Consider the following 14,334-nt stretch of genomic DNA (forward strand, 5'->3'; position numbering starts at 1 on the left):
GGAGAGTGACTGGTCCAGAACTTCACGAGGCGGCTCAGCATGCTATGACTTAAGTGGAGAACCACTAGCTTCCTCACTTCAACTAGCCCAAGGATGGATGCTCTGCTTGTCTAGCTGCCTTGGAAAGACACCTTCATCCCCTGTTGTTCATGCCCAAGGCTTCCTATGGTCCTCACCTGTTTGCTTCTGAGTAAGCTGAGGTGTGTTGACATACCTCACTGTGTGCGAGCTTTCCTTAAGAGCTCTAAACACCCAACCCGTCCTGTACACTCCATCTCTATTGTTCTATTTAGCTTGATTTTTTTTCTTCAACAAAACATGAGCAGGAAGTGGATGTCTCAAATGGCTAATGCTTGCAGTCTTCTAAAGTTGAGGCCCAGGTGAACGAAATGAATTGTGGGCAGTACCTCACACAGACAGATCTGTATACCTATTTTCTTTGCTTTCGATGATTTTTAAAATGTGGGGTTTTGGGGAAAAAAAATTACAAGATGGTAGCAACAACGAACCATCGTGTGTCTCTATTAAGGTTTGTTTTATTCAAAGTGAGAAACGCTCCTCCCATGATTCCATATTGAAGGATGTGAAGAGGTGAGCTAGGTCCATAAAACGATGGCCTTAGGACCCAGGGCTGGTGGTTGTCTTCCCCAGGTTGTCCTTCAAATATATCTTGCCACCAACCGGTTAAAGCTGCGGTTCACAACCTGTGTGTGGGTCACGATCCCTTTGACAAACTTCAGTCTCCAAAATGATTCCCGACTACGATTCATCACAGCAGGAAAATTACAACTATGAAGAAACAACAAGAATAATTGTGTCATCAAGGGTCGTAACAACATAGGAGCTGTGTTAAAGGGGGCAGCATTAGGAAGGTAGATCACTGACTTATCTCCAAGGAAGAACATCTAGCTATGTGCCAAATAAACAAAATACAGGATCTCCAGCATGCCAGAAACATGGGATAAAATGCAAGCTGGGGAGATAGTTTTGTGGGAAGCAGTGTCTGCTGTGAAATTACCAGCACCTGCATGACAGCCCATAACCCATTATTGGAGGGATAAAGACAGGACACATGGAGGGTCCTACGGCTCCAGCCACATATAGAGCAGAGCATGGCATTGTCTGCATCAATAGGAGGAGAATACCTTGGTCCTCTGAAGGGTCAGTTCCCCAGTGTGGGGGATGCCAGGGTGTTGAGGTGGGAGTGGGTGGGATGTAGATCATCCTCATAATAGCAACGAGGACTGCTGAGAATAAGTATACAAAAATAGACTCTAGGACGGCTACATGTGACACTCTCCTTGATTGTATTTATCAATGACATGAAGTTTTGTTTCTCACAAAGAGAATAGATCATCAAGAGTCTATGCTGACCATGGCACACCAGGTCCGTGTGAGGGTCCATGCCCTCTCCAGGCTCTGTGGATGGAGCCAAGAGAACCCTACAGGGCTCAGTGAAGCCCTGACTCTAATTCACATGGCCCTGACATAAAGAGGGCGCATATTGATTCTTCTTGTTGTTGTTATGACAAAATACAAAGCAAAAACTTAACGAAGACAGGAGTGCTTGTCGACAGGAGTCTGATATGGATGTCTCCTGAGAGGCACCGCCAAGCCTTACTGATACAGATGACGATGCTTACAGTTAATCATTCCACTGAGCACCTGGACCCCAATGGAGGAGGAGTTAAAGAATGGACTGGAGGAGCTTAATGGTGTTGCAACCCCATAGGAAGAGCAACAAAATCAACCAACCAGACCCCCCCAGAACTCCCAGAGACTAAATCACCAACCGAAGGGTACACATGGAGGGTCCCACGGCTCCAGCCACATATATAGCAGAGGATGGCATTGCCTATCATCAATAGGAGGAGAAGCCCTTGGTCCTCTGAAGGCTCATTTCCCCAAAGTGGGGGAATGCCAGGGTGTTGAGATTGGAGTGGGTGGGAAGAAAAGCATCATTACTGAAGCAGGGGGAGAGAGAATGGGAGAGAGGGGATCCAGGAAAGGGGGTAACATTTGAAATTTAAATACATAAAATTCCCATAAAGAAAGAGACAGGAAGTGTTTATTTTGACTCATTGTTTGAGCTGGTAAAATACATCATGATGGGAAAAGCATAGCAACTGGAGTGTGATGGTCACATTGCAGACCTGGAGGGTGTTCAGCTTCCTCTCTTTCTTCCTTTCCTTCTTTCTTTTTTCTTTCCTTCTTTCTTTCTTTCTTTGTTTCTTTCTTTTTTCTTTCTTTCTTTCTTTCTTTCTTTCTTTCTTTCTTTCTTTCTTTGTTTCCTTCTTTTAAATTCCATATATGGGTGTCTCCCTTGCTTTTATGTATCTGTATTCTGTATATATATATATACAGAAGCCACAAGAAACTTAGGGAAGAAAAGCAGGTATAGATGTCAATAAGACATGGGAGGCCACAGGGCTAAAGTCGGTTCCCTCAAAACCACATGTGTACTCATCAAGACAGGAGACAGGAGCAGGGCACAGAACTGAACAAGAGTAATCAATGCTTGTGAGCCACCATGTTGGTGCCAGGGTCTGGACTCAGGTCCTCTGCAAGAGCAGTAACAATTCTCAACTACCTAGACACCTCTCCAGTCACACACAATCATTGTTTATACAACCCCCCAAACACAGCACCACTTGATGTGTGTGAACACGCATACTAGACGTGTGGTGTGATTTATTTGTGTGAATATTCAGTCAGTGTGATACAAACACTCTTTTGTTCATAAATTTTGGCATAGCCATTTTCACTTCGAGGTTCTCTTCATTCTCAGCTTTGGTGTTTACATACATCTTCAAGAGAGGAAACGCCCTGTCACCCTACCCCCGCACCCCGCCATTTGCAGCTATGCCTGCCTTTCTTCACTAAGTTAAACACCACCTCAGACTCTACTCTTTCATTTTGTTCAGTGTAGTAGACTCTCCAAAACCATAAAATGGAATCCCAGATGCAGAGGGAAGAACTTTTTCTGTTTGTTACTTTGTTTGCTTTTCGTTGCTTTTTCCCACTTCCACTGGATTGAACTTGCATCCCATTCAGTGGCAGGTACTTAATTCACCCTGCATTTTGAGAATGGCTGTGGGTGGAGTGTGATAAAAGGAAAATTACAGTAGAGAACTCACTGGGATTTTGACGATTAATACAAAGTGTTTATTGACTTGATTTTTCAGTCACACAGAACCCTGGACGGCACCGAGTCGAACTAAAACTTCACATCTGACAATTTGCTCCAAGGAACTAAAAATCCTTAAAGACAAAATTGATCCAACAAAATAAGCCCTAAGTTGTAATGATTGACCCTCTATAAAGAGAAACATTAAACTTTTTTTTTTTAAAAAAAGTCAATTTTGCTGTTTTTGTTAACAATTTCCTATATTTATATAATGAGGCTTAGACCTTTCCTTTCTGTATTTCCCTTCCCAATTCCCCTCCCTCATCCCCCTCCCTCATTCTCCCATCCCATCCTTCAGTTTTCGCTTGCTTCCTCCCTATCCTATTCCATCATCCCCTCGGTCAACCCCTTTTCTCACTCTATTCCCTCTCCAATTGGCACCGATATTCTGAATAAGTCCCCCCTCCTATTTCATGTCTCCTTTCTGCGTGTAATCCGTAAGTTTAATTAATTACATGAGTACAGAGGAATTCGACAGAACAACTTATCTACGGGTACAGGAATGAAGAAGGGAGTGAAGTAGACATTTCTGGTTTCTTTAGAAACTCAACTGTGTCATGGATGTTGTTCTGGAAACTGTCTTAGGAGAGGATGTTTTGCTGAGAACAAACACATGGTGTTTCTGGTAGATGCCCGGGAAAAGGGCATGTGATGTTTAGAAAGGGTACGAGTATAACCCTGGATAACAGTGGGCAACACCACGGCATTGGCTTGCCTTGACACTCTTCGCAGATGCTCAATGGACTTTGATGACACTGGTCTTCATTGACCATGCTGTGGCATTGGTTCACCTTTCCTTCTTTACTGACCATTGTTTGTCTTGAAGTTGTAGAGAAAAACGCTCCAGAGAACTTCTTGTGGTGACAATGTGGTGGCTTCTTGCTGCCTCCTCGAACCCAGGCCAATTGGAAGAGCTCAGCAATTTCTACTGGGTTGAACTGTCCTTGGTGATTCGTGAATGGTGTTTGCAAGTAGATCGACCTACCTCTGCTGATTCATGTTAACTGAACTTATATCCTGATGATGAAGGTTTAAATCACCCCCAGAGAACTATTTCTAAGCAGGTCCACATCGTCCTTTGTTTGCCCTATTATCCTTTCCTTTCCACTACCTCTGGTGGGTGGTGGGCTAGAGGAAGGTTAATGGGTTTAAGAACTCTTACTAAAGTAGGTCTTGAAAAATCTAAGCCTGCAGGATAAAACCCTCTTCCAATAAATGTTGATTGCCAAGGGAGGGGAGGGTCTTCATGGCCTCTCCCATCTGTAATGAAGTGTTGAGGGGCCCAGTCTTGTGCCCATGACCATAGCCGCCATCATTTTAAGAGTTCAATGACTAGGACCAATCTAAAAGATATCCTTTTGCTGTCCCCTTCCCCATCTTCTGGTTCATATATTCCTTCCACCCACTCTTTCATGATGTTCTCTGAGCTGTGGAGGAGAAGACTTAGCTGTCCTATTTCCACCTGAACAGTCCAACACCACTGATTCCCAGCACTTTGTCCAGCCGTACATCTTGACCATGGTAGTCAGAGGCTTCTTGTCTGATGAGAGCTGAGTGCAATGATGATCTGTAGATACAAATATGGATGTTTAGAAGGAAGTTTGACATTTTATTTGGCATTAGGTTATTTCATAGGGCCTATATCAACCTAACCATAGGTTCTTGACCAGTTTACAGAACCTGGTGTGTATTATCTCGTGTGGAATATGCCTTGTATCCAATTGGAAAGCCACTGGTCACTCTCATGACTGCGATGCCACTGACACATTAGGGGCACATCTTGCCTGACATTTTACCTTGAGTGGTTCACCCCCGTGTAAGGTTGTAGATGATTTTCTCCCCTGGAAGCCTACATAGCACTTTCTTGAACCATGAAGGCTTGCCATTTTAGAAGATGCTTACACCTCAACTTCAGATTGACCCTTCTGTGACCTGTGACCCAAAGGATTCAGTGTCCTCAGCAATAGGGTCTTACCATCAAGTTCTGGAGTGCTACGAAGATCACTCGCAGCAACCTGTAAAGTTGTGAGGGCTTTTGTGATCTCGCTGGTCAGCAACTTTCAGGAACACATCCCACATCTGGCACTGTGATGTTTGCTTAATTTTGGTTTTCTGTTGCTCTGATGAATACACTCACCAAAGCCAGCTTGGGAAGGGAAATCTTCATTTCATCTTATCTGTTCCAGCCCATCATCAAGGAAAACCAAGACAGGATTGTGTAACAGAAACTACAGAGACTGCTCACTTGCTTGCTTCTAAGCTCACATTCAACTACCTTTACAGAGTCCAGACCCACCTGCATAGTGCGGTGCTGCCCACAGTAGACCAGGCCCTCCAATATCAGTGAACAGTCAAGGAAATGCCACCTGGACATAGTCAAGGCCAATCTGATGGAGGAGACTCCTCAAGGGAGGTTCTTTCTTCCAAGACTAGCCATCACAAGAAATCAATGAAAATAAAAAAAGAAAAGAAATCAATAGCTTCAGGGGGAGCATGGCTTATCCATGGAGGGTGCCTCCATTTGAACTCAACAGTTGATCTTGTAGATATATTCTGTAACACAATGTTTTATAACCCCTCTCACCAAACCCTGTTCGAACCTAATCACCTAAGGGGAGATGGAGTGGAAAGTAAGTTTTAAAAAAATAATTGGAGCAGAAAGACATGCTTCTTGGAAATAAAGCAAACAAGGAAACATTTCTGCATCCTAGATGCTTTCCTCACATCATCTGTGCAAAGATAATGAAAACTGTTACGTTCCAGATACCATAAATTCCAATGTTACAAATCATAATACTGCTTATCATTCATAAAACACAGTGGCACTAATTGTTTTGATGTGTTTTTCTAACTCACTCCTAATGTAGATCTGATGAACTGGAATTGTTCGCCTGCTCATTTATACATGAGGGGAGTGAGGTTTAAACATCGAGCCAATTTTCCAATACTCTAAGCTAATAAATGGCAGAGTAAGAATGCTGCACTTTCTCTTGCTTCATGGCGTGGCCTCATGAGAAATGCAAGTCAGGGTACCTTGGCAGGGAATTCCAAGGATCAGTACATGGCAGCTGAAAGTTGTCTTGGATGCAAGACTGGGAGTGATGCTCAAGTCAGCCGAGCCCCAGATCAGGATTCCTGAAATAGAACACCAGAATATGTTAGAGAGCGAGGAGACTAAACTAAACATCTGGGAGTCCTCAGCAGATTGTAAAGATCCAGGGCTGAGGGTTCATAAGTATGTTGGTCTTTGTGGGGGTGGAAAGGAACACTTATTTAGATCCCCACCTCATACTATATGCTACTACAGTGGAGGCAATGCCTTAAGTCCAAGGATTTTGTTTTGTTCCTGTTTATGTGTGTGTGTGCGTGTGTGTGTGTGTGTGTGTGTGTGTGTGTGTGTGTGTGTACATACATGCATGTACAGTGTATAATGTAGGGACTAATCCATATTCTCTTCTACCTTATTCATTGAAGCAGCATTTCTCAATCAAACCCAGAATTCACCAATATGACTAGTCTTGACACCTATCTTGTCCTGGTGATCTGCCCTATCTCTACCTCCCTGGACTGGGATACTGTGTGGGCCACAAAGCTTACCCATCATTTCCCTGAGACGTGTGAGCCATCTCCTCAACTACTAAGTTTCAAGTACCAGTGTTGGACCCATCTCCTTTACTTTTTTTTTCGTATTCTTTTTTTTTTTCCCGTCTTGGTCATAATATCAGAACCAGGTTAAGGTATGACTGGCTCACTTAAACAATCACTCAAATCCCTCCACACAAATGTGTTCTAATAAGGAGGAGGACCCTGCTGACTCTCTGTTCCGTAAAGTCTTACCTTAACAGATGAGTTAAAGGAAGGGATTATCCTAGTGGGTGATTGTGGATGATGTTTTTGATGTTGAGGGAGGCTGGCAAATGAGGGACCACAGCTGAGTCACTTATAATAACAGAGACAAAGCTGAGTGTGGTAGTGCATACTTATATTCTCAATACTCGAGAAGATCACAAGTTCAAATCCAGCCTGGGATACAAAGTAAGTCCAAAGACAGCCTGGACTACGTCGTAAATCCAAGGACAGGCTGGGCTACATAGTAAGTCTATGGCCAGCATGGGCTACATAGTAAGTCCAAGGCCAACCTGTGCTACATCGAAAGTCCAAGGTCAACTTGGCCTTCTTACATGACTCTTCTCCAAACAACAACAGGTTTTTTTTTTCCTTTTTCCTTTCTGTCTCTCCTATTTCCTCTACACTGATACCAGTGCTGTCATTTGGGGGTGTGGGGGAGAAGTTTCATCATGTGTGATGGTCCAGGATCTCCAGAGCAGCACGGCAAACCAAACAGTGCAGCAAAAAAGTCTGTTTCGATTTTTGAAGAAAAATATGACACATGGGAAGTGCTGTATGAAGAAATGGCTCTAAGATGGGACAATGCCTCAGGAGACTGGGCTTGGATCTTGTGCTAGTTTCCTCATGATAAAAACAATGATGTTCTCAACCAGAGTCTGTGTTGGGAATACAATGCTGTGCTTCAATTTCAACACTACATGATCTCCATATGGCAACCCTGGAAATCTCGTCTCATATTAAACAGATTATAGGAGAGGTAAGTTGAGAATAAACACTGTCATTAAAAAGTGTTTAAACGATGAATAAATTTTTTTTTAAATTTTTGTCTGTGGTACCAGGTTCAGTGTTCTGCATAAACTCTAAAACACGGCAATTTCTTTTTTTTTTTTTTTTTTTAAATCGCCAAACAGAATGGACCTTATATTTTTCTATCTACGTCTAATCGAGATGTAAAAATAAAATTCTTTGCTTTAAAAAAAAAACTGATTGTGTTTCATTGGCTTTTTTTTTTTTTGTTAATTTCTTATTTTTAGTGTTTTGTGTTTTGGGGTTCATTTTACCAATTATATTTTCATTGAAATAGTTATTTTCTTATTTTCTAGTGTAGATAAAAATTTAGGTTGCTGGTCTTTGTTTCTAATCTAAGAATTAGTGTTGTAAATAAAGTTTCCTCTTAGCACTGTCATAGTTATGTCTCACACATTTTGATAGTATGTTTCCTATCTTCTTCTTTTTTTCTTACTGTTACATACTTTGATTATTTCTTGCCATATGTATTTCTTGTGAATGTGTAATTTAATTCTTCTGGACTGGGAGACTCCTGTTGTCTCTCATTGAAGACTTCTATTTTAGTTTTGTTGTATTAACAGAACACATACCGAGGGCCTGGAGATGCAGCTCAGTGGACAGAGTGCTCACTTGACTCTCACACAGCTCTGGGCTCCACCTACAGTACCTCATCAGCCTGGTGTGGTGGTCCATGCCCATAGTCCCATTACCAGGAGGAGAACAAGGAGTTCAAAATCGTCCTCGGGTGCATAGTGTATTTGAGGCCAGCCTGGGCTACATGAAACCTGTACAACAAACATGTCCCACAAGACATCTTTTCTTAGGCATTTGCCACACTTTGTTCTGTGGTTTCTGAGTGTCTGAAAACTCCAGGGGTACTTGAAGGAAAAGAACATCCTGGTGCTACTAGGGACTGTCAATCAGAGACATTGGCTGGTGAAGCCATCTCATCCGAGCTGGTTTTCCGCCTGCTTCTGTGGTTGATGGGCTGATGCGTGTCCACAGCTTTACTCATAATCGCCCTTCTTCCTTTTAGCTGTACCCATTCTTGCTTCCTGCTGAGGCTGTGATGGAGTTAGTGACACAAAGAATTGGGGTCTCCGTCCAGCCCACTGATTCTCTCAACAATAAGTTCTTTCTCTGTAGAAATAGTTTCTCTGTTGCCTACCTTATCAGAAATAAATATAACACTCTTTTCTGTTTTATTTTGATTACGTTGGTAGGGCTGGCCTGAAACTCACTGTATCAACCAGGTAGGCCTTGAACTCACAGAGATCAGCTTGCTTCTGAGTGCAGGGATTAAAGGGGCATACCTGGCTCCTTCTTTTTTTTTATTTTTTTTTAAATTTATCTCTATGGTGTGTGTGTGTGTGTGTGTGTGTGTGTGTGTGTGTGTGTGTTTTGACCAAAGAGTCCATCAGATCCTCTGAACCCTGATCCTCTGATAGAGCAACCAGTGATCCTAAGCAGTGAGCCGTCTTCCCAGCCCCTTCTGCCAGCTCTAATCTCCACTTCATTGTTCATCTTCCCCAGACATGTCTTTAATTCCTACTCTTAGTTTTTGTTTTAATTCAGTGACTTCCTATTCAATTTTCTCTTGTTTCTTCTACTACCTCACCAAGATGATGTGTATCCTTTCGTTTTGGAAGTTTCTCATTGACGACACTTGAATCCTGCCTTTAAAATCCTTGCTGACAATTCTGACAAGGGTTTTCTCTTGGTGCCACCACCAGGGAACTGGTTTTTCTTCTCTGCTTTTCATTTAGGGGGATGGTCATGGTGTGACGTGATTTACATTTTGACATCATTTGTCTAAGAGGTCAGCAGTCCTGACACTGTGGGTGCAGTGGCTGTTTATCCTTCATAAACTTTTGGTGGTGTTTTGGTTTTTCTGGATTTGCCTGATTGAATAAAAGGGATTATACTTCCAGTCCATACCTATAGGCATATCTTAGAGGGGTCAGGAAGAATGGTTCTCAACCTTCCTAATGTAACTGTTGCAGTCTGTTGCAGTTTCCTCTCCAACCAGAATCGGCCAGTTCAAAGAAAACGCAACTCAATTAATATGAAAACAATCTAGCATCTAGATTGGGCAGATCCACCCTACACTGTACTATTCCTAGCTCCCAAATCCCTCATCCCTTGCACCTTTTATTTGGCTGGTCTCCAGCTTCTCCTTCTCCCATGACAACTCTCTCCTCACTTCTTTCCTTTTTTTTCCCTGACTCCTCCCCCTTCTGACTCCCGCCTCCTGACTCCTCCCCTCTTCTGATTCCTCCCCTCTCCTGACTCCTCCCCTCTCGCTCCCGACTCCTTCCTCTGCCCAAATCTCGAGCTCTTGCCTTTATTTTACTAATTCAGAGAGAACTCCAAGGCAGACCACAATATTTCCCCCTTTTTCTCCAGTTAAAAAACCTTTTCCCTATACATATGTGAACTAAGTATTATTACCATTCTGCAATTTATGAAACCAACAATACACTCATCACCCAGTGCATCAATTTTGTTCATTAACCATGTCATCTATACTAAATCTATACCTGACTATATCCTGGTTCTAGGTCCTATGCTGCCTGAAAACCACCCTAACAGATTTATCATCTTTCTCAATACTAAACCGCTTCGGTTGTCTATGAGACTACCAGTCTCCAACCACATCAGAAATCCAAGAATGATTAAAAATTTCCCTGAAATTATGGGAAGCACAAAACATGGCTTCCAAGCTTAGCCAATTTATAGAGACTGCTGATCACCTGGACAGTCACCCTATTCCTTAATATGTCGGAGCATCAGTCTTCAGCCTTCTGGCCCAGGACCATCTGACAGACTTTTGTAATGCATATTTTGAAGGGCTGATCACACTGCCTTGGCAGAGATTATCAGTCGATTCTTCTGCATAATTTGTCCTTTTCTGGACAGTGTTTTGTCTGTAGATGAATTGATGCAATTTGCTCAGTGGCTGTGTCACCACGATTTGAGCAACTCCATTGATGTTCAATTTCTTCTTTGAGTCTAAGGGGTCCTGTCAGGGGCAGACAAGTCTCTAGTCAAATGATCTAGACAAAGAAATGTCCATAAACGGGTTATTCTGTGGACTTCTGACGCCCTTGAGGATTTCCTATCTACATAGGTGTTTCTGAACTGTTAAGCATAGATTACCGTTGGCCCTCTCTAATCGAAGTATTTCCAATACACATCTAAACTGACTCAGAACCATGACTTTGCAATCTGGTCTTTAGCTGGATAATCAACTAAAAATAATGTATAATAGCAGTTATAGGAATGGGTCTAAGACTTGTATTCTTAGATGCATAGTAGAGGCACAATGCTTATGTTAAAGTAGCAATATTAATCTCAATTACAAATCAATAAGAAAGTATACCAATGAAAACCTCACATTTTTGTAAAATGCATTCTATACCAATGAAAAGATGGCAGCTTCAACTTTGTATCAATTACAAACATTTCTATCAATGTAAGGTATAGCTGCAAAATTTTGTTTAAGAGTAAGTTTGCTAATCTATCCCAGTTTGTCTATTTCTCTAACTTCTATGTATTACTATATCACCCCCCCCCTTTATTCTAAACTAAGGAGGATAAAAAAGAGGAAAGGAAAGGTAGCAATCCGTGAGTTTAAATTCTCTAGTTTCCCCTGCCCAAAGCTACATTTGTATAGTATGCCTTAAAAGAAAACGTATCGATAGTTCTTAGAATAACCAGAACCATCCACCCCAACATAAGGAACTGGGAAGATAATCTTCCTCGTCTTCTTCCAGCTGAATTGGGGTGTAGAATTCGCTTCTGGGGCCCAAGGGGAATTAGGAAAAGTTGGCTTTGTCGGAGTAGAGGTAGCTGGGATTTGCCTGCCAGTCACTCTGTGCTGAGAAAGTTCATCTCTTAGCTGACATCTTGACTATGACAGTCTGTAGGGCTGGATAAGTAATCTGGCCATTCTGGAAAAGTTCTGAAAGCAGGCCTTTAAATGAAGCAGCTTCAGTGTAATTGAGGGAGAATCAAACACGAAGTTGGACTGGAAGGTTCCAGAATCTCAGCATCCTAGAGGGTGGATCATTTCAGGGCTCTCTTTCTCTTCTTTCCTCCTGCAGCACACAAAACTTTACAAGCATCATATAGTTCTGTAAGCGCATTCACATGGAGTAAGGAGGGTGCACAGCTTAGTTAATAAAGATCAAGAAAGAAAGGTGACTGCCTTTCTTCAGGTTAGTGTGATCATATAATCAAACCATAACATAATTTTGTAATACATGCCATTTTACAGGATGCATGTAATAACAAGTTATGAGAAATTCGTACTCAAACTGTTACTGGCTGTTTATAGACATTTTAGTCTCAGCCAGTTCATACATGGAGACCTAAACATCACCATATATACATTACCTATTTGTTGATTGTCTTAGTCTCCCTTTTCTTCTGTGTTGCCAAGGACTTCAGGAGGTCTCCCCTTGTCATGTCTGATCTTTATCAGCTTGGAAGGAACCCACAGCTTTACTTCTCCCGTACAAACATAGGCATAACCCCTTCCCCACCGTAACACATTTCCCATTTTCCATTCTGATGTCAGAATATCCTTAATATAAACAGGCTGGTTCAGTTCAGTAGTCTTTTCCACAATCCAATGTCTTTCAGTAGCTGTGCTGTTTTGTTCATCAGAATTTAAAAAATTTAAAGTTAATAAAGCACTATGTAGCCTATCTCTGGGAGTTTTTGTTGCCCCTTTTTGCCTGTTAAGCATCTCCTTTAGACTTTGATTAGATATCTCCACAATCGCTTGTCCTGTAGGATTGTGTGGTATACCTGTAACATATTTATATTATAATATTCAAAGAATCGCTTAATCTTGTTAGAGATACATCCTGGACCATTGTCTGTTATAATTTTTATAGGTATTCCCATTATAGCCATAACTTCTAACACATGTGTAATTACAGAATCGGCCTTTTCTGACGCTAAGGCAGTTGCCCATTGAAATCCTGAGTATGTATCTATAGTATGGTGTATGTATTTCAGCTTACCAAACTCTGTAAAATGGCGAACATCCATTTGCCAAATTTCATTTCTTTGGGTGCCTTTAGGGTTAGTTCCTGTAGGCAATGGAGTTTGATTATATAACGAGCAAGTAGGACATTGCCTCACAATCTCCTCGGCTTGTTGCCAAGTGATAGAGAATTCTTTCTTTAAGCCTTTGCTGTTAACATGGTGTTTTTTATGGAGTTCTGAAGCCTCTAGTACACTTCCTATCAATAGCTGATCAATTTCATTATTACCTTGCACCAGAGGGCCTGGCAGACCGGTATGGGATCTTATGTTTGTTATATATAGTGGGTAACTCCTATTTCTGATCTTTTGTTGTAGCTGAATAAATAGTGATGTCAATTCAGAATAATCCTGAATAAGTTCTGCAGTCTCTATGTGCAAAGCAACCCTATCTGCATATTGAGAATCAGTTAGTATATTAAGAGGCTCTTGAAAATCTGACAACACCATGAGTATTGCATACAATTCAGATTTTTGAACTGACTTATAGGGACTCTCAGTCACCTTGCTTACATTTTCTGATTTACATCCTGCCTTTCCTGACTCACTGGCATCAGTGTAAAATGTAGGGGCTCCAGATATTGGAATTCCCTTTATTATAAGAGGGAGGATCCAGTTAGTTCGTTTTATGAACTGAAGTCGCTTACTTTTAGGGTACCTGTTGTTAATCTCTCCTAAGAAGTTACTGCATGCTCTTTGCAAATGTTCAATTTGTACCCACAAAGAGGCAATTTCTGCATTAGTAAAAGGTACCACAATTTCAGCCGGATCCATTCCAACTAATTGTCGAAGTCTCAATTTCCCCTTAAGTATCAATTCAGAGACCTTCTCAACGTAGGTTTTCAGTTTCTTACTCTGTTTATGTGCTAAAAATATCCATTCTAAGATATAATCTTCCCTCTGCATGAGAATTCCTGTAGGGGAATGAGTAGAGGGTAAGATGACTAATATGCAGGCCATCTTTGGATCAATACGATCTAGATGTGTGTCCTGCAATTTCCTTTCTATCAAAGTTAGCTCTTTCTCAGCCTCAGGTGATAGTTTCCTTGGGCTATTTAAATCTTATTGCCTTGTAACGTTTGAAATAAATTGCTCAACTCTTGACTGGTCAAGCCAATCACAGGCCTCAACCAGTTAATAACTCCCAGTAGTTTCTGAAAATCATTAAGTGTCCTTAATTGATTTCTTTTGAATTGCACCTTTTGTGGCCTAATCCTTTGTAGACTTATTTTATACCCTAGATAATTAATAGAATCCCCTCTTTGTATTTTCTCAGGAGTGACTTGTAATCCCCAGCAAGGTAAGGTTTTTTTCACTTCATCACACATTCTTTCCAGGATATTTATATCTCAATCAGACAATAAAATGTCATCCATGTAATGATAAATAATAGATTGGGGAAATCGTTTGCGAATCATCTTTAATGACTGTTGTACAAAATATTGACACAAGGT

At 41.5% G+C, this 14,334-nt stretch overlaps 1 long non-coding RNA gene across 1 annotated transcript in view; it reads right to left on the minus strand.

Moving 5' to 3' along the window:
• Positions 1 to 509: 509 nt before the first annotated feature.
• Positions 510 to 14,334, minus strand: part of LOC147998094 (uncharacterized) — a 267,087-nt gene continuing 253,262 nt past the window's right edge. Inside the window, exons 5-8 of the long non-coding RNA XR_015647464.1 lie at positions 6,221 to 6,322; positions 5,484 to 5,616; positions 4,650 to 4,754; positions 510 to 789 (exon numbers count right to left, since the gene is read on the minus strand). This is a non-coding gene — a long non-coding RNA (uncharacterized LOC147998094). The remainder of the gene's footprint in view (positions 790 to 4,649; positions 4,755 to 5,483; positions 5,617 to 6,220; positions 6,323 to 14,334) is intronic.

This window comes from Rattus norvegicus, chromosome Y (assembly GCF_021556685.1).
Source record: "Rattus norvegicus strain SHRSP/BbbUtx chromosome Y, alternate assembly SHRSP_T2T, whole genome shotgun sequence".
Taxonomy (NCBI): domain Eukaryota; kingdom Metazoa; phylum Chordata; class Mammalia; order Rodentia; family Muridae; genus Rattus; species Rattus norvegicus.